Below are 22,019 nucleotides of genomic sequence, written 5' to 3'. Positions count from 1 at the left end.
GCCCAGTGCTAAAGCCCACGGCCCAGTGCTAAAGCCCACGGCCCAGTGCTAAAGCGAGAGACCACCATGCCCACGGCCCAGTGCTAAAGCGAGAGACCACCATGCCCACGGCCCAGTGCTAAAGCCCACAGCCCAGTGCTAAAGCGAGAGACCACCACGCCCACGGCCCAGTGCTAAAGCCCACGGCCCAGTGCTAAAGCCCACGGCCCAGTGCTAAAGCCCACGGCCCAGTGCTAAAGCCCACGGCCCAGTGCTAAAGCCCACGGCCCAGTGCTAAAGCGAGAGACCACCACGGCCCAGTGCTAAAGCCCACGGCCCAGTGCTAAAGCCAGGTGCCACACTACAATAAACATACTATCTAATGAAGTGCTGAAGTGGAGGGGAAGACTTGTTTGATTGATTGGGTCTGTCTAGACTCGCCTGCAGAAAAATCAAACTCAGGAGTATCGCTGCGTTCTGCACATGAAGCAGCTCAGACCACAGCAAACCACTCAGCCCTTTCACCCAGACATGTGCCAAAAGGGAAAGCAAATATGGCGGCTCGGTGGGCAGACTGTCTAGTCGGTTCAAAGGGCTGCTACTCAGTTGCTTCAGCTGGTGATTCAGTGAATAACAAACAGGCTATTAGCATTGCTCTGCAACATGAGAGGACATGAGAGTGAATGACAGAGGTAGCCATTAGCAAGCCCCTCTATGTTACAGATATGTATTTAATGGGATGTCGCTACATGGTTTCTATTATGCTCAAAGACTCCACGTATAAGAAGAGATGTGTGTTCATATGAGAGGGGGCTTTAATTAGAGACCCGGGCCGGGCGGGTGCTCTGCGGGGACTTGGCTCGGACAGGCCGGGCGGCGGGGGGCGGAGATGAAAAAGGGAAAAGGGAAGAGAGGGCGATAATTGTGATCAAGCAGGAGACGCGTAAACTGCTGTTGGAGGATTGATAGAGAAGCTGGAGGGACGAGACAATCAAGAGGCTTCTTGGCCCGGCAGGAGGGAGAACTTTGGCCAGGTGGGTAATTAAAGGTGATGGAAGCAGAGTCTGCTGAGTGAGGAATGTAACGGAAGAACAGAGTGGACGGGAATAGAGCGAGGAGGGGAGTCACACGCGGGTGTTTGGGGGGCGGGTGGGGATGTGCGGCTGGTAATTGGGTGGCAGGCAGCTGGGCTGAGCCTGATCTCTGTGCTTCATCCTCAGAAGATCTGGGCTTGTCTAAGTCCCATCAAGGGAGAACAAACGTAAACAAGAAGGGAGAGAGAGACAGAGCAGACAGACAGAACAGAGAGAGAGAGAAGAGAGGAACCAAAGTGAGCGTGGAGATGAAACAGAAAGTGGGAAACAAGCCACAGGAATACAGAGAGGAAGAGGAACACGGGAATACAGAGAGGAAGAGGAACACAGGATCATGGGAGGATTAGGAGGCTCCTAATCATCTCTTAAGGAGCTACATGCAGCGGAGGAGAAATGAGGAAAACTCAATTAAAAACCTGTCAGAGACATCATGGAGGGGTTTAAAGTTGATGACAGATTTTCAAGTCAGATTGCGACTGTCCACTTGGAAGACTGGTCTATTTGAATGCATGATGACATCTCCTTCCACGTCTCCACTAAATTGTACGTGTAACCTGCAGCTGGGAACAAACTCAGAATCTTCAGCATGGGAGGCGAGGAGGCTATAACCCACATGGTCTCTAGCATCTGTCACTCTAAAGCTTAATTTATACTTATTATAAAGTGTCGCTCAGCACATGGTCGCAGACGAAAAATAAAGTGTCGCTCATGTTGCTGCATTTATGCTTCTCTCCACGGCGCAACGGTCACGTGACGCTAGAGACAGAGGGAGGCAGAGAACTAGTGCAGTGCAGACAGGCAAGAGAGGGAATGCTGTCAGTGAACCCACGTCGGAGGCAAGATGTAACTGCAGCCGCATATAACGACACACAACCACACAATCACTTCCTCTCTCTCTGGGAAGTTGGTCACGGTGTTCTTTGTGATTTTCACGAAGTCATACATCAAGGACAGGCTGATAAAAATACCGGGGACACGCTCATTAATTTCATTTAAGCGAAAACTAAAACAAGGAAGTCGCGCGTGCCCGTCTATATAGCCAATCAGACTTGCGCGACATTATGTGACGTAGTCAGCGACACTAGACATTTCACCAGGTAGCAGACACTGCTCGCAGACACTTGAAAGTGTCGACTCAAGTCCTCATTTCTGTCTGCGACCATTTCAAAAGTGTCGGCAGACGAAGCATAAATTGGGCTTAAGGCATCACGGAGAGACAACAGCATACAGTATTAGCGATTTTTTTGTGATTCTTTTTTTGTTGTTATGCTTGTTCAGAACGAAAATGTACATTGAAACAACATGAACCTAAGAAAATACTTAGATAGATTTGTGGTTTTCTTTTAGCGTTAGCCACCAATCTTGCAGATGATCTGCAAGGCATTCTGGGAGATTTCTCATAACAGTCACTCGCTTTCGAGTCAGTGTGCATCTGAACAAGGCTAGGTCGAAACCTAGCATATGGCCAGCGCGGAAAAGCATTGATGAGCCTCATTGTTAATGTGGAGGGCTCTGTATACGTCAGATCGGCAATATGTCATTTTGTAGGCGCCATACTGTATGTTCCCGCCCCCTTTTAGGGCGAAAACACAGCCTCTCCCCATTGATTTCAATGTAAAATAGCACTACCCCAGAAAATTATAGAAAAATAACAGAATCAATCTCGTTCATTCATGACCCCAAAACACCATGACATGACAATACGCCGCGTCACTGGGTGGCAACGGCACCGGAAACCTATGGAGCCCAAGTGGCGCGAGGCTTTAATGTCTGACTCTAGCCAGTTAACTGTTTACATTTTAAAAACTGCGACAGTTCACACAACTTTAACACGACATGCATTATACATCAAACTCTTGCGCTACTTCTGCTCTCACTCAGAATGTCAAAATATAAGCGATGTGATGTATAGTTTTTGAGATATTAGCGTTTGTTTGGCACAACTCATACTATTAACTGCCACGGGTTGCGCATTTCTGGGTGTCAAGTGACGTCGTGCTGATTCGTCCTATATGTTACTCGCCTGGCCATAGAATGGGCAAGATACATCGGAAATATTACTTTGACCCATCTAAAATCATGTAACTCTCTCTCAGTATAGGTCACTCAGTCTCTGAGTGACCTATACTCACCACCACGGTGTCCGCCTGTTGCTAATTCTCTTCTGTTATTTCCATCAGTCTTTTGTGTTGCTGCCTTCGGCTCTGGTGAAATAAAATCGATCTCCTTGCTCAGCCTTAACATGACGGGTTTCAATTGTTTTGAGAGAGAAAATGTCCGCTGCTCGGGAACCCCTTGTGTGTGTAACGTCGGCTCCGCTAGGCCGGAGGCGGGGGTTTAGTGAAGCCGCGGTCTTGCCTGGTGAGAGGCTGCCGGGGTAGAGGCTTCCCTTCTCCCCCATGTTCTCCCCGGCCCGTAGCGTAACTCCCGTCGCCCGCGCAGCACAAGCCGGGGTGGTGGCTTGACTCCCCTGCATGCATGTATGCTAAATAACAACACATTGATATCCATTCTCCTGGCCGATGGTCTCATTGTAACTGTAGGTCATATAGAGGGAACAGGATTTCCTAACCAGTTTAAAAGCTCCGTGTATGGATTTAATTTTAACGTTATACGTTATAGCCTACTTGGCCTATGGTATGGGCGGAGGGCAGATGTGCGGTCGCTATGACGACCAGCCGGGGCTGTGATGTAAATAGTGACATGAGTCACATGATTTTAGATGGGTCAAAGTCATATTTCCGATGTATCTTGTCATTCTATGGCCAGGCGAGTTGTTATTGTCATGTCATGGTGTTTTGGGGTCATTAATAAACGAGACTGATTCTGTTATTTTTCTATAATTTTTTGGGGTAGTGCTATTTTACATTGAAGTCAACGGGGAAAGGCTTGTGTTTTCCCCCTAAAAGGGGGCAGGGCCTAATTGCCGATCTGATGTATAGGCTACTTGAATTTAATAAAACATTTTATTATAATCCATTCATACACATTAACTTTGTGAGGTGCCTTTTCTTCAACTTCTATTGTTCTAATTACATCTCTCCCAGTTAGCAGTATCCCAAAATCATCATGAAATAGCCGACGCTGTCTCCTAAATATATTACAGATTAGATCTAGAGCAGAGGTTCTCAAATGTTTTTCAGCCAAGGACCCCTTACAAGATAGAAAATATACCGGGGACCCCCTCATTCTGATTTGTGATTTTGGGCTAAGCTTAATTGTTTCCACGGTAACGTGCTTGACTTTTAATTTGATAGGTTTGTTATTAGAATGTAATCCATGAACCATTTTAGATTTAAAGCATGAACTATTTTCGTTGAACTACGGTATGAAGATTTTGCAAAATTTTTTTTTTTTTTTTTTTATTACATTACATTTACATTACGTCATTTAGCAGACGCTTTTGTTTTGTCCAAAGCCACTTACAATATCACAATTTGTCAACAGTCCAGAAAACCACTATGCAACACAATCAATTTTGATAGACTAGCACCATGTAGGAAGTAGTTTGAGAAGGAATAAGTAACATGTAGCATTTTCTTTTTAATTAATAAAAAAAAATAAAAAAAAAAAAAAAAAATCTTTTTTTTTTTTTTACTTGAAAACTTTTCGCGGACCCCCTGGCAAAGTGCCACGGACCCCTGGGGGTCCGCGGACCCCCATTTGAGAACCACTGATCTAGAGGACACTAAGCTGAGTCCCACCCAAAGCCTGAAAGGCTTCATCGGATTGGGTGCAGCAGACATCACTCAACAGGAGTGGACCTGATTGGCTGAGTCCCGCAGCTCCCACCCAAAGGCTGAAAGGCTTCCTCTGATTGGTGTGGAGCAGACGTCACTCAACAGAAGAACTCGTGCGTGCAGTCGGTTCAACATTCCTACGGACAAGGCCTTTTGTAGCGCTGGCCAAAAACCTCCATTTTCGAGGGCTAATAGCCCTACCACTTCGCCCTGGCCCTCTATTCCAACAAGAATTGGGACACCCGACACGAACGCACAAAATGGAGGGTTAAGAGCTAAGTGCGTTAGGGCAAGAGGTGTCTTGGGATTGGGTCTTTCTCTTCCATCTCCCCTGTCCATATTAGTGCAGTATTGCTTTGACTTTTTTTTAAGCGCAGGGCAGGAGGGATTTCCAGATTCTTTGCTGTCTCCGGGAAGGGCTGAGGAACTGGAGTACTGTTGAGCTTAACTCAGATTGAAGTGTAAGTCCGTGATGAAAAGCCCTTTTCTCCTTTCCAAACCTGGGCCACACGTCTCAGCAGCACTTGCTCTATCCTCAGTGTTTGCATAAACTGTCAGCGAGCAGCTGTATCACCTCTGGGAAATGTTCTAGCTTTGTGGAAAGTACAATGTTCACATTCATCCTCCGTACATACACCTACTGTGCACACTCAACACTACCTCCTACTGTGCACACTCAACACTACCTCCTACTGTGCACACTCAACACTACCTCCTACTGTGCACACTCAACACTACCTCCTACTGTGTACACTCAACACTACCTCCTACTGTGCACACTCAACACTACCTCCTACTGTGCACACTCAACACTACCTCCTACTGTGCACACTCAACACTACCTCCTACTGGACACACTCAACACTACCTCCTACTGTGCACACTCAACACTACCTCCTACTGTGCACACTCAACACTACCTCCTACTGGACACACTCAACACTACCTCCTACTGTGTACACTCAACACTACCTCCTACTGTGCACACTCAACACTACCTCCTACTGTGTACACTCAACACTACCTCCTACTGGACACACTCAACACTACCTCCTACTGGACACACTCAACACTACCTCCCACTGTGCACACTCAACACTACCTCCTACTGGACACACTCAACACTACCTCCTACTGTGCACACTCAACACTACCTCCTACTGTGCACACTCAACACTACCTCCTACTGTGTACATTCAACACTACCTCCTACTGTGTACACTCAACACTACCTCCTACTGTGTACACTCAACACTACCTCCTACTGGACACACTCAACACTACCTCCTACTGGACACACTCAACACTACCTCCTACTGTGTACATTCAACACTACCTCCTACTGTGTACACTCAACACTACCTCCTACTGTGTACACTCAACACTACCTCCTACTGGACACACTCAACACTACCCCTTACTGTGCACACTCAACACTACCCCCTACTGTGCACACTCAACACTACCTCCCACTGTGCACACTCAACACTACCTCCCACTGTGCACACTCAACACTACCTCCTACTGGACACACTCAACACTACCTCCTACTGGACACACTCAACACTACCTCCTACTGTGTACACTCAACACTACCTCCTACTGTGTACACTCAACACTACCTCCTACTGTGTACACTCAACACTACCTCCTAGTGGACACACTCAACACTACCTCCTACTGAACACACTCAACACTACCTCCTACTGGACACACTCAACACTACCTCCTACTGTGCACACTCAACACTACCTCTGTAAATGCATGTACTGTAAATCCGCACGGGGATGAATTCAGAGATTCGGAGATTGAGTGATTGACGTCCTTTACGTTTTGCTCAAGGTTAGAAAGTGTTTGCTGGAAGTTGTGCGCTATGGGATTACTCTTGGCTATAATATGTCAATCACATCCCATGAAAGACAGAAAGACGCCACAAGAGGAGGAAGCCTATAGGGAAGTGACATGAGTGGGAAAAGGAACATAAAAAGGAAAGGTGAAATAGAGAGAGAGCTGTGCTGCTGGTGCGAGCCGGGGCAACCGAGAGCAACGCTACGCTAGAGAAGGAAAGGGGAAAGCTTAGATGTTTGCCACAGTCACATTGAAAAGCTCTCCAGAGAGGAAGTGAGGTGGAGGGAGGAGAGGCGGAACAGGAGGGAGGGAGCTGGCGATGAAGAGAGAAATTATTATTACGCACGAGTCAAGCAGGACGTATAGGTGTGAAAGCGCCCCTCCAGTATGGTCGCCAATACTATACTGCCAAGAGTCAGCCCGTCTCCCTTCAGGCGAATTTTCACAACACAAACAAGACACTCACATTCAGAAAATAAATAAATAAATAATTAAATAAATAAATAAATAAATAAATAAATAAATAAATACAGTAATTAATTAATTAATACATAAATAAATAAATAAATAAATGAATACATTAATTCACTAATACATTAATACATAAATAAATAAATAATAAATAAAGAAATAAATAACCAGCCCTAACCCTATAAATAAATAAATAAATAAATAAATAAATAAATAAATAATAAATAAATAAATAACCAGCCCTAACCCTATAAATAAATAAATAAATAAATAAATAAATAAATAAATAAATAAATAAATAAATAAATAAATAAATAAATAACCAGCCCTAACCCTATTAATAAATAAATAAATAATAAATAAATAAATAAATAACCAGCCCTAACCCTATTAATAAATAAATAAATAAATAAATAAATAAATAAATAAATAAATAAATAAATAAATAAATAAATAAATAAATATTCTTGTGGCATATAATCAAGCCGCAGTGGCATGGAGCTGCATTGGTAATGTGTTTTTGCATGCTGTGGGTTATAATTCTTCACCAGTGAAGGATTCACAGGCACTTACAGAGGCTTGGTCATTCTGCTGTCAAGATTGTAGTGAGACATTGACAAAGCTCCCATGAAACCTCCTCAGATGGATAGAATGGGAAGTTCTATAAGAGGAGAGGAGAGAATAGGAATTCCTGGTGTGTGAGGGTAAATGGGAATTTTGGCCAGTAGAGAGAGAGAGAGAGAGATAGAGAGAGATAGGAGGAACACACACACACACAGAAAGCAATGAGCAATAAACTGTCTGTCTCCGAGCACCCTTGACCTACATGCCAGGCCTCGCTTGATGCTGAGCCAAACCCCCACAATTTGCATGGAGATACATTTTTGGCAGCAAATGCGTTCATGTCAATCAAGCCTCCTTGACGAATTGAAACAAACAGTGGAGGCTGAATGAGCACAGAAAGTCAGGAAGACAGATAAACAGATGGGTGGAAGAAAGAGAGATGGAATTCAAGAGTAGCAAAAAGGAGAGAAAAGAGAGAGAATAGTTAATCCGTATTTTGGACCACACACTGGATTCACTAAATGCTTAGTTACCAGTACCCCCCCCCCCCCCCCCCCCCACCAGTCTCTACACCCCCCATCTCCCCGCCTCTGCCCCCTGGAGGCTGCTCACACTTCCTGTCAGTTTACACTTTTCACTGCCAGAAACTGGAGCTTGTTGCCATGGAAACAGCCTAGTAGAGGAGGGGAGGGGGAGCAAAAAAGATCTCTGCCGCATTGCTCGACTTGGATGGGTGTTTTGTATGTGTGTGTGTGTGTGTGCGTGTGTGTGTGTGTGCGTGTGTGTGTGTGTGTGTGTGTGTGTCTGTGTGTGTGTGTGTGTGTGTGTGCGTGCGTGCATTCGTGCCTGCGCGCGTATGTTTGTCTGATAGAGACCTTATGAATGACTGTGTAAGCAGGCACTTCTGGTGACTGGATGTTGTGTGTGCGCGCGTGTGTGTGTGTGTGTGTGTGTGTGTGTGTGTGTGTGAGAGAGAGAGAGAGTGCCTATCAGTGTGTGTTTTAATGTCCAGTATCTATAGTTTACACATGCTCTGTGTGTGTGTGTGTGTGTGTGTGTGTGTGTGTGTGTGTGTGTGTTTGTATGTACGTGCATGCATGCGTGCCTGTGTGTGGTAGGGTCTGTATACTGATCCAATTTCCCCCCATTAATGTATATCATTAATGTAGTCTAAATGAGACAGGTTGATTGATTGGTGACATCACTAGGCCTTATTATACTGTCCTCTATATGCCCCATTTAAAGCCTGGCAGCCAATCACGGGTGTCGCTGTGGCGGCTTCTGAATCTGTTCAATTTGCTTCCTGATTCCAAAGACCTTAAAAGCCTTTATAGGTTTGGCGGGCCCCTCCCCCCCTCTCCCCCCCGCGCCCCTCCCCCTCTGGTGACTGAGGTGACATATTTTTATTAGACCATCAGAGGAAGGTTAGGTGACTTTGGCCCGCACCCCCCCCCCCCCTCCCATTCTCATTCAGGCACTAAACCCTGCACCCCCCCCCCCCCCAGCCTGGCAGCCCCCCGTCCACTATTGATCCCACAATCTCATCAAGCACGTTTCCTTGAAGATGCAATTTGGACCACATCAACACAGAGGGTCGCAGCACTTTGTTCTAGCCGCGCCATTGATCTAGCCCCTCCCCTCCCCGCTCTGCCATCGCCCTGCGCCACTGCCCCGTCCACCCCCCAACACACACACACACACACACACACACCCTGCTTCCTCCACCTCGCTGATGGTGCACTGTTCACTTTCCATCGCTGCCCGAGCTTCTGATTGAATGAGGTTTAGAGGAGCGGTGAACCATAGTGCACTCAACGACAGACACACACACACACACACAGAGACAACACACAAAATCAAAATACTGGACACACACACACACGCACACACACACACACACATAGACACAACAGACAAAATCAAAATACTGCACACACACACACACAGGCACACACAGGCACGCACGCACGCACGCACGCACACACGCACACACACACACACACACACTTCAGCACAGTGAGCACATGCCCCCATCAAGGCTGTGGCAGGCAAAGGCCATGAGGGACACAATGGTGGGGCTGATGGGTATCCTCACAAGAGGGGGGGAAGAGGGGAAAATCCACTAGTAAACACACCAAGTCAAACTTTTACACACACACACACACACACACACACACACACACACACACACACACACACACACACACACCAAGTCAAACTTTTACACACAAACACACTAGTAAACACACCAAGTCAAACTTTTACACACACACACACACACACACACACACACACACACACACACACACACACACACACTAGTAAACACACCAAGCCAAACTTTTACACACACACATTTTTTTTTTTTTTCTCCCAAAAAATAGCAACGTTTGTGGACCAACATTGCTATGTTACAATTTCGGCTCCGAAATTGTAAAATGGTAACGTACGTTTCTACATGGGTGGGCGTGGTTTGGGCGTGGTTTATGGAGATTATCTGTTTCTAACCCCTCCCCCTACCCTAACCCTAAGATCTCAGAACATTACCATTTTACAATTTTCGAGACAAAATTGTAAAATAGCACGTTGGTCCAAAATGTTGCTATTTTACAATTATCTGTGAGACTGTGTTACACACTAGGGTTGTCAAAAGTATCGATAGTATCGAGAAGTATCAATACTAAAAATTTGAAACGGATACAATACTCATTTGCAACAGTATGGATACCAGCAGTGCTTTCTTTTAATGAAAAATCAAACATACTACAGATTTTCCCCTCCCTGTCATTGGTGGGTATCTGTTGCTTCAACAAGCTCAAAGTGTTCTGATAGGCTGATGGCTAGAGCAGGGCTAATCTGCTTTGTAAGTACAACGTTTTTAATGAGTTTTATTGGGCCTAGATTATGGAGAAGCGTGCGTCTGTCCATCTGTCTTAATTTATTTTTATACCTCTTCATGTGTTGTCATTTACCCCCCATGGTATCGAAAATGGTATCGAGTATCGATATTTTCCTGGGTATCGGTATCGAAGTAGAAATTCTAGTATCGTGACATCCCTATTACACACACACACACATACATGTACACACACACACATACATGTGCACGCACACCACACATGCACGCACACACACAAACACACGCACGCACACATACACACACATGCACACAGACACACACACACATGCACGCACGTACAAGCACACACGCGCGCACGCAAACATGCACGCACGCACACACAAACACACACGCATGCACACATACACACACACACACACACATTAACACACACAAGCACCCTTGCTCTGTATACATACATACATACTACCAACATAAACAAACGCTGTGCATATTTGCACTCTATCTAACCCTTGTTCCCTCAACACTCTTTTCACACAGTACACCCACACAAATGCACACACACTCACAAAAAGTCTACACTACACACACACACACACACACGCACACATCTGCAGGCGTTCAGCAATGAGGTCATGGCGGTCTAACTGTACACCTCAGGGCCTGCGAGACCTCCTCCTCATCCTGCTGCCTCCTCTTCCCTCCAGCTCCCCTGCTCCCCTCATTCGCCCCTGCTCCCCTCCGTAATTCGCTTCTGGTTTTCCTTTATGTCATCTTGTCTTGTTGCCTTTCAGATATGACTAACACACATCCTCCCCTCCATCACTCTGTCCCTTTCTTTCAGATATGACTAACACACATCCTCCCCTCCATCGCTCTGTCCCTTTCTTTCAGATATGACTAACACACATCCTCCCCTCCATCGCTCTGTCCCTTTCTTTCAGATATGACTAACACACATCCTCCCCTCCATCGCTCTGTCCCTTTCTTTCAGATATGACTAACACACATCCTCCCCTCCATCGCTCTGTCCCTTTCTTTCAGATATGACTAACACATCCTCCCCTCCATCACTCTGTCCCTTTCTTCCACCCCTCCTTCCTCGCCTTCTTTCTCTAATTGCTGAGGCAATCATATTTACGTTGGTTCCCCCCGCACGCTTGTTTACCCTTCCCCTTCCCCCGCAACTGTTTGAATATCGAAATTGCAATATTTATTTGTCTCGGCTCCTCTCTATTCTCGGGCAGAGAAAAAGAGCGGAGAAATGTTAGGAGGGGATTTAATTGAGTGGGTCAGTGGCTTTGGGATGAATTATTAAATAGGAAACAAAACAACGACGCCGACGACGACACGCAGGCGGCGGCAGAGGCTGAAAATGTGATTAAAAACACCACACGCTTGTTCTTCTCCCACCCTCCATATTGTACGTCCAAACTGTCTGTCACAGTTCTTTTTAGCAGCCAGACGAGACACAGACTTTGGCGCGAGTGGCCTTTGCGGCGCTTAATGTCAGTGTTTATTTGTCGGCGCCCACAACTGCGCCGCTCGACATTTGATGGCGGGTGTCACGATGGAACCGGATGGAACCCGCAGGTAAACACGGACTGGAGACAAACAAATAGGGAATATTTTTAAGGCACACACGAGACATTTTGGGCATACTGCATCATACATGTCTTACTGATCGACCTGATGCCACTGGATGTCTCCTAACTGATGGCACAAACCTCCACACAGCAGACAACCAGTGTTGGGCAAGTTACTTTCAAAACATATTACTAGTTACTTTCATTTGTAGGTCAAGTTACTTTACAATATTACTTTCTGTGTAGAGTAACTCGTTACTTATTACACTACTTTTGCATTACCTTTACCAAAACAACAGCAGTAGCAGAATGACATCGCTGCCCCGGAACCATCCCGAAAAATAATTTCAACCGCCTTGAACAATTAAACAATACAAAATTCTAAATGTTATTCTTTTCCTTTGTTATTCTCATCTATAGTGGTTATTTGCATAAAAACACACAGTTTGATTAGGAAATTATTGTATATTTTTTTTATATGTGCTTTGATTTAATAAAATGTAACTCAATTTGTAACGTGAGTTACTTGACAAAGTAACTGGTATAATATTACTGAAATCCTTTAAGTAATAATTTATATTACTGCGTTACTGCTAAAAGTAATATATTACATGTAATATGTTACTTTTGTAATGAGTTACCCCCAACACAGCAGACAACACAGCCCCGGCTTTCTAACATTCATAATGCTCACATATGGAGCACTTTCATGGCACCTGACAGCGCTCGTCCTGCAGAGCACAATACGACCAGGCCAATTATGGCTTCCCTGCTTGTATGCTGGAGGAATGGCGGCACACCAGTGCAGGAATACCTTCTCCGGTTTGAAAGCCTTTCGCAGTGACTGTATGAATTGAAAGATAATCCATTAGGAGGGTAAATAAGATGACTGTCGCTTTGACGAATGGCGGTCACGGAGCAGCAAGCTGTGTCCCCTCTCCAAATTGAGAATCATCGGCCGTGACGCGCGCGCAAACTGGACCGTCATCAAAGACTGTCACTGTTGAAACATTTGGCAATCAGCACAGAACCCTCCTCTGGAAGCGGGCGTGCGATCACCCCACAGGGGGTAATGGCATTTCTCGCTGTAATTAATCACGTGCTTTTTTGAGCGCCACTTCCCCTGACGGACGGGGGAACGGCGTGAGACGACGTACATGAGACCATTTCAAAAAGAGACACCTCGCGATTGTTTTTCCCAGCTTGGCGCTCCATTTACATCCAATTACCTGGCGGCGGGAGTGACACACACAAGTGGGCTCCGTTTGGAAGAATACATTGACCTGCTTTCTCCTCGCTGAGGAAACGGGGAGAGATTAGAAAGCCTCAACTGTCTCTGACCAATCCCTCCAAAGTGTCTCATGGCCGCCCGTGCTCCTCTTGGTTTTAATCAGTGAGAGGAGGGGACTTGCCGGCCTGTCTGAGGTAATCAACATCAGGGGCTATAAAGCGCTGCTTAATTGAATGGTCCCCTCATTGTCATGCACAGGGGGTATTCCTCCTCCTCCTCTCTCTCTCTCCCCCCATCCTCCTCTTTCCACTCTGACTCTCCCACCCCTTCTCTCTTGTATGCCTCTCATACAAGTCCCTTGGAGACACTCCATCGCTGGCGCTGCCTTTTCCCACCGACAGCTCTAAGAAAACAGGCCTTGTTTGAAGTGGAGCTGCTGGGAGAGTTTAGCCGCGGTTTGGATCAAATTGGGGGGGGGATTGAAGGCAACATTATCAACATTCTGTGGAGGGTGTGATCAGTAGGGCAAGCGAGGTGAACCTATGCGTGTGCACGTTTCTGCATGTGTCTGTAGAGTGTGGTGTCTGGAGTCTGTTGTGTTTGTGAAGTTTGTGAGTATTGGGTAACAGATGCCGATTGCCCTAGATGTTACAGAAGATTATGTCATCTCACAGCAAGAAGGTCCTGGGTTCGATTCCCGCCTGGGATGCTGTGTGGGGGCTGAGGGTGTGTCCCCATCCCCATGCCCTCCTCAGTGCCTATATGGCCCAGGTGGGCTCGTCAAAAGGGCCTTTCTTGGTGGAGATTGCATGTTCTCCCCGCATGCTCCCCTGGAGTTTCCTCCAGATAGGAACCCCCCCGCTAAAAAACATGCCAAAAAAAGGGGAAAAAAAAGATATGCACAGGGGGTTCCCCAAGCGCCAGTTGCAGGCTAAATTGCTGCCTACCATGGATGTATTAAAATAACTGGATAGGGGACGAGCCACGCCCACCCATGCATTCGGACGGAGGCTGCTCACTGGCGCATGAAGCCATCATGGGGGGTTTTTCTTCCTGGTTTTACTTCCTGACCATGCGGCCCAAGGCGAAGTGCGCATGTGTGCCATGACGTGTTCCATGACGTCTCCCACCCCTCCCACCCATGGATTGTATTACAAGAAGAAAATACCCCCGTATACGGCTCTTAGTGGCTTCTGAATAAAAAATGCCCAATAAATAATTTGTTGATAATTAAAAGAGTCGTTTTATACTTTGAGTGACACCTGGAAAAAATTCCCCTGGGTTTAACAGCTGCCGGGATCCCCATGCAAGTGGATGGGAATTTTCCTTTCTGGGCTGCATGGCGTCACGTGACTTGCAATACAGAGCTTTGCCACCATGTTCAAATGGCTTCACAGCCCAGCGCTATTCCTGGGGGCTTGCTGCCTACTGGTCTCTGTCTGCCATTTTGGGGGAGTTGTCAAACTGTATTATTAACATAATAATATAATAATAATAATATAACTGTAGAAGTCAACAGCAGTCAAACTCTTGCTTTAGGTTTAGGCCTTATAGTATTGTCTTGGCTGAACATCATTCCAATCAAAGTTAGGAAATTCCCCTTTTACTTTTGTTTATGCCTACAAAGCAAATGTTTGTACTTAGGTTCTCCCCTGGAAGTGATTTTGGTATAGATGGGCCATTGTATTTAAAGGGGGACTAACCCCCCCAGATTTCCTGCAAAACGGCTCTCCACTCAATCTGTAAACCCCGCAGGCAATATGGCCGCCCACACTCCTCTCCTTACCTGGCAGAATTCCTCCCCCATAAAGTAACATATCTTGGCCAATAAGTATCTAACATACAAAATAAAACAACCCGTAATATCTTACTTTTATGTAGAATGCAGAGGACATGTAACTGTTTAGTTAAACTTGTATTCCAGGAATATTGTGCTCTAAAGATGACGATAGTGGCTCGAGACTGTTTCGTCCTGAAACCCACACGCTTTGCGGTGGTGGTTTTAGCGTAACCTATGTGGGATTCGAGGCGTAACCTATGTGGGATTCGAAATAACGCATCCGAGATAGAAAACGTTATGAATATAGCCACGTTATAAACAAAAAACTAACGCTGGTGATCTGTATGGAAACAGTGTTACTCGAAATGGTTAAAAGTTCTATCAATTTGGTAATTTAGTGGCGTTTTACTGCCATCTAACATAACTAACTAGCGGCTAACATTAGCCACAATAGGCATTACCCATGAATGCATTGGTCTTAAAGGGCTCGCGCCGCGTGAACTACAGTAATAATCAATGGGGAAAAAAACTATTTTTCACATGAGTGGGGCGCGTGTTAACCCCACCGTGACGTCAGGATGTACCAAATCTCCCATTCATTTGAGGGCACAAAAAAAAGCAGTGTTCCACCCATAGAGGGAACTTATGCTGCTGAAAAATGATACAAATGGTAGAATGGCAACAGTTTGGTCTCAAATGTGAAAATTTTGACCAGAATTCTTCACACACCACCCCCAAAGTCATATATATTGGTTAAAAGCTGTTTTGGGGGTTAGTTACACTTTAAGCAAGCAGGATTCTACCATATAGTGTCATGACTCCTGTTGAAAACAAATCCCCTTAAGGAGCGTTCACACCGAGATATTTATTTTTCGCTCTGTCGCTCAAGTCAACCCTTTGGAATCGCTCTGTCGCTCTGTTTAAATCGCTCATCAACAGGCACACGAAATGACGGACATGTGGGGGATATAACGTTACGCAATGTCATGCTGTTTGTCCACTACGAGCCACCGTCATTGTTTACAAGCTAAGCCTATCAGCGTGCTCCTAATGCGAGCTGCATACCGGTAGTACAGACTTCACTTCATGTCAGCTGTCAGGCTGTCAATGTGGTTTGTTGCCACACAATAAACCAGCGGTTTGTTCCAAGCCAGAGTGATCCTTGACTCGCTCTCACACAGCAGCCAATCAGCATTGAACAGCGAGCGACTGATGCCAGCATATTTTCGCTCGAGTTGGGATATTTCATCTTGAGCGACGAGCGTATTTTCTCCCTGTCGCTCTGTCTCTGCCGCGCGGACGCCCAGCGATTATTCTCCCAGGCGAATATACGCTCAATCACTCGTTTGCATTGACTTTGTATGTAAACTCGACGCCAGCGACCAACTTTAATAGGTCGGTGTGAACGCACCTTTAGGGGTCATACAGCACTGACACCCCCCTCTCTCATAGCAAGAGGAGCGTCACATCATGGAGTCAGTGACCTGTATGCATTGCAGACTACACACTATATGTAGGGAGACATGTCTTTTTTCATCATTGCAAAGCCACAGCACAGTAAATAGGATATTGATGTGATGTGTGTAGTTCTTCATATAGCCTCTTCATTTTGCTCTCAAACTGCTTGATGCAGGTTACTTTAAAATGTACAGAATCTTCTTTGGGGGGGTGGTCGTTGTCTTGCCCCGGACACCCAGAGAGGGTCCAAGGTCCATCCCTTTGCCGGCTACTTCTCCTCTCTGGCTGGATACTCACAAATTCCGAATAACAAAAAGTCCATGACTTCCACTTTGGCTTAGTAAGTTGGACTCAGTGAGTGTTGACTGAGTGTTTGTGCCCTTTCACAGAGCCCCTCTGTTGGCCTCACAGTGAGAATACTCATAGACACAAAGCAGCAGCGTGACCAGGCCACACTGTAGAACAAAAGGCCAATGATTTCATATCCAGTATTGCAGATGGAAAGGATTAATCATGGAAGAGGCTATGGTGGCACATCAATGAGTCATAACCAAGCAAATATTGTGGCTGGATGCTTTTTCTCTTTTTTTCTCCACTCTCCTCCACAGAGCATTCAACAGATTCATGCGGTTGCATAAGTCTGCTTAACCTGAACAAACGGAGTTGCTCACACTTAGATCACTCCGTCATCTGCATACGCAGGTGAACCCCCCCCAGCAAGGCGCCTGCCTATCCTCCAGGCTAACATGGCAGGAGGGGTATCATCTGGGGGAAGGCAGGCACGCGCCACTTCCAGGAACCGGAGGCGGTGTTTGTCTCCAGCGCCCGCGCTCCACAAAGCAGCACCTCCGGCGACAGAACGGAAACCGCCCGCGCGCGTCCCACCGCGGCTCAGCGGGCACGCCGCGGCGCGCTGCCCGACAATTGATTTCCCTTCGCGTGTGCCCATTTTCACCTGGAAACGCAACAGAAATGTAATCACCCCCCACACACTTCCTCCTCCCCCAACACCCCCTCTACACCCCCTCTACGCCCCCCCTTCCCCTTCCCAGCAGCCCACCCTCCCAGGCAGCTGCTGCTCAGCCTGCCATCTGGAGAGAGTCTGACCACCGCTTATCAGCCACTGGCTCATCCCACAGCTGGCTCAGAGAGAGAGAGAGAGAGAGAGAGAGAGAGAGAGAGAGAGAGAGAGAGAGAGAGAGAGAGAGGGAGAGAGGAGGGGATGCAAGAGGGAGGGACGGAGAAAGAGATGTAGCAGTGAATAGATGAAGGGAGGACAAAAAAAGAAAAAAGAAAATGGAAGGGTAGTTAGACAATGCAATTGCCAAATCAGGAGATAAGCAAAGAGAGAGCAAACCAAATGACAATGAAGGAAAATCAGAGCGGGAGGGAGAGAGTGTGTGTGTGTGTGAGAGAGAGAGAGAGAGAGAGAGAGAGAGGGAAAAACATGAGAGAGAGAGAGAGAGAGAGAGAGAGAGAGGTGGAGGGGCAGTTGGAGCTGGACCAACGCGCATGTCCTTTATGCCTCATAAATTGTCTTTCAGGCCATCATTGTAGAAGCTATTGATCTGAAAAAGACAAACACACCCCTCAGGCCCCTCAGGCCCCTCAGGCCCCTCGGGCCGGAGAGAGACAGCCGCTCGTTGCCTCCATTGATGATGTCGACCGCTCACTCGCTCTTTCATTACACTGCATTCACCTCTCGTCTCGCCCGGAGAGCAGCCATCTTTTCTGTGGGCCTCTTAGCGGGTCTCCTCTCCCTCTTCTCCTCCTCTACCTGGAATGAGACTTCTTGTTGCCGCGAGTCACTATGTCAGTCAGCTCGCCCTGTTCACACACCCTGTGAAGCAGGACGTGTGTCAGTCAGCTCGCCCTGTTCACACACCCTGTGAAGCAGGACGTGTGTTAGTCAGCTCGCCCTGTGAAGCAGGACGTGTGTCAGTCAGCTCACCCTGTTCACACACCCTGTGAAGCAGGACGTGTGTTAGTCAGCTCGCCCTGTTCACACACCCTGTGAAGCAGGACGTGTGTCAGTCAGCTCGCCCTGTTCACACACCCTGTGAAGCAGGACGTGTGTTATGTCAGTCAGCTCACCCTGTTCACACACCCTGTGAAGCAGGACGTGTGTTAGTCAGCTCGCCCTGTTCACACACCCTGTGAAGCAGGACGTGTGTCAGTCAGCTCGCCCTGTTCACACACCCTGTGAAGCAGGACGTGTGTTAGTCAGCTCGCCCTGTTCACACACCCTGTGAAGCAGGACGTGTGTTAGTCAGCTCGCCCTGTTCACACACCCTGTGAAGCAGGACGTGTGTCAGTCATCTCGCCCTGTTCACACACCCTGTGAAGCAGGACGTGTGTCAGTCATCTCGCCCTGTTCACACACCCTGTGAAGCAGGACGTGTGTCAGTCAGCTCGCCCTGTTCACACACCCTGTGAAGCAGGACGTGTGTCAGTCAGCTCGCCCTGTTCACACACCCTGTGAAGCAGGACGTGTGTCAGTCAGCTCACCCTGTTCACACACCCTGTGAAGCAGGACGTGTGTCAGTCAGCTCGCCCTGTTCACACACCCTGTGAAGCAGGACGTGTGTTGTCTAGGTTAAATGGTACACACAGTCCACTGTATATCTCTCCATCAGCTGTCACAAAGTGCCTGGCGTGGACATAGATTCAATCAAAGCCCCCTGCTCCTTCCTCTCTCTCTCTCTCTCTCTCTCTGTCTCTCTCTGTCTCTCTCTCTCTGTCTCTCTCTCTGTCTCTCTCTCTCTCTCTCTCTCTCTGTCTGGTCTAAATACCTCTGCCTTGTTTATGAATCAGAAGGCCTCTCTCTCTGTGTCGGGTGCTGCCTCTCCTGCATGGACTTGTGATTTCCCCGGAGGCGGGGAAACCTGCCGACGTTCTGCTCTGTTTTGTTCCTCTTCCTTGTTACCGGTGCTGTGGTGTGTGTGGGGCGGGGCAGACAGGGCAATTTGCCCAGGGCTCCACACCACTAGGGGGTGCCAAATTTCTCTGCACTTTTCTTAATTTGATTCTTATTAGGGTGACACCGGGTAACAGTAGAAATAGCCTACATTTATTGCGATCTACGAAGAAACAAAAAATGGGGTCTTTGGAACATTGTACTCCGCCATCTCCCGACCTGCTCCCGAAATATATATGTGTGTGTATATATATATATATATATATATATATATATATATATATATATATATATATATATATAGTTTTGCCCCATGGGCCTGATTGGCATGCACACTGCTTGTTCCCCAACTCGTATTTACACCAAGCCACCGCCGCAGTGCATATAGCACATCGAGACCCACTTTTGCTCCTGCAGGATTTCATGATGAGATCAGTGAGCAGGACTGCTGAGAAATGATGTTTCATAAGCTCAGCCATCCTTATTTCCAAGATCCCATCACCCAGCTTGCCTCTAAATTGGCCCTCTAGTGTCTGGATCTCCTACTGGGGCTGCAGCTGTGGGAGGGGGGGGCATGTTGAGCCTGGATCTCCTACTGGGGCTGCAGCTGTGGGAGGGGGGGGAGGCATGTTGAGCCTGGATCTCCTACTGGGGCTGCAGCTGTGGGAGGGGGGGGCATGTTGAGCCTGGATCTCCTACTGGGGCTGCAGCTGTGGGAGGGGGGGGAGGCATGTTGAGCCTGGATCTCCTACTGGGGCTGCAGCTGTGGGAGGGGGGAGGCATGTTGAGCCTGGATCTCCTACTGGGGCTGCAGCTGTGGGAGGGGGAGGCATGTTGAGCCGCACCACCGGGAGCCACGGCATCTCCGGGGAGAAGGTTAGCCAGCACCAGGTGTGGCCACAAGCGCCTCCTGGGACTCCCAACTGGCTCTCTCATCTCCACTCTGCTCAGGGTCTTAATTACCAAATTCAACTGGTCATTTAGATATGAACTCAGACCGGCTGCTTCCTTCAGTTTCAGACAGGTCTTAACGAGCTGATAATTAAACACCAGCTGAACTTGCCTGCCCCCCAGAGGCCTGACATTATCTCTGGTCTTGGAGAATGTGGATCAGCCGACACACGCTGGTTGTCGTCGGAGATCCCCACTGCGTCTGAGGGAGGGAGGAAACCTGCTCGGTGAGAGCCAGACGGGCATAACAACCTGATTAAATCAGCAGCTTTATTTCTCTGTGTCGGTCCCCCTTGTCTCTTTGTTCCAGTTTGCTTCTCTTCCAGAGTGCTTCTGATGAGGAAGAGGGGAAAACAAAAGCCGTCTTTCTTCTCCTTCCCTCTATAGAGATTATGAGTGCTTGTGAAATGACTTCAAGGAAAAGCGCATGGAATTGTCTTTTTGTTCCACTCCATGCAGCCTGCAAGCATGAGCTGGAGGAGGCTTCCAGGCAGACAAAATGCCTTTCAGACATCTTGATACACGCAGAGTGGTGGCAGACAATTAGGGTTGCCACCCGCCCCTTCAAATGCGGAATTGTCCCGTATCTGACAGTGAAATCGTGCGTCCCGTTTTGAACCAATACGGGATGGGGTTTGTTCCGTATTTTCATCCCACCTGCATTGCCTGATGAAAACCCACCCTACTCTGCATCTGGTTGGTTAGTACTGCTGCCTTTGTTGGTAGATTGGTTAGTTTTAGGCATCAGTCACGGTCAGGCTGAGCCTCTGCTCGCTGATTGGCTCTAATCGGGTCTGAGCCCTGTCTGAGCCGATCAGAGAACAGGGAGGGGGCGGGTCTTCGCAGAAAGCTGGTGGGGAAAATGGCTTTCCTTACTCCAACACTTCCAGTGAAAACTCACTTGAAGTTTCAGAAATACAGATGTGAATGGGAAGAACCAAACACTTGGCTTGACAGGGTTAGCCAACATTGGCAAAACGCCAAGACTGGCAGGAGGCAGGTGAACACAGGTCAGTTTAACACGTTGCTGAATGCAGGAGGCTGGTGAACACAGGTGAGTTTAACACGTTGCTGAACGCAGGAGGCTGGTGAACACAGGTGAGTTTAACACGTTGTTGAACGTGAAAACAAGAAGTGGGATAAGGTTAGTTCTTTTTCATTTTAGTGTCGAGTGTCAGATTTGATTTAGCCAACTGCAAAGCATGTGTTTTCTGTGGTGGTGCAGCATGGTGGCCTGACTGGCAGACGTCACGTTAGACAGCAGCATGTCTCAGTCAGGAGAGCAACATGTACTCCATGTCAGGAGGACACCCTGCAGTGTCCCACAAGCAACTCCCGAGGCTGAGACAGTAATGACAGCTTTTTAATCCCTTCTGGACATCATGTTCTGATTGATCAGAATCTGGTCAATTAGATTTCCTATCCAGTTGTATTTAGGCTACTAGGAAATGAATAGATGTACTGTCAGTCTGCCTTATAAATCTTTGCTGCTGAGGTGCTTCTCTAGGCGACACTATTATGATGTGATTTTGTGAGTTTT

At 47.3% G+C, this 22,019-nt stretch overlaps 1 protein-coding gene across 1 annotated transcript in view; it reads right to left on the bottom strand.

Annotated features, from left to right (window-relative positions):
• The window catches only part of iglon5 (IgLON family member 5), a gene marked incomplete at both ends in the record, with an annotated part of 194,389 nt that overhangs the window by 82,293 nt on the left and 90,077 nt on the right, over nt 1-22,019 (bottom strand). The window lies entirely within an intron of this gene.

This window comes from Poromitra crassiceps (assembly GCF_964638095.1).
Source record: "Poromitra crassiceps genome assembly, chromosome: 26".
In the NCBI taxonomy this organism is placed as follows: domain Eukaryota; kingdom Metazoa; phylum Chordata; class Actinopteri; order Beryciformes; family Melamphaidae; genus Poromitra; species Poromitra crassiceps.
The sequence above is the reverse complement of the archived record's forward strand: the minus strand, read 5'-3'. Positions and strand labels throughout refer to the sequence as shown.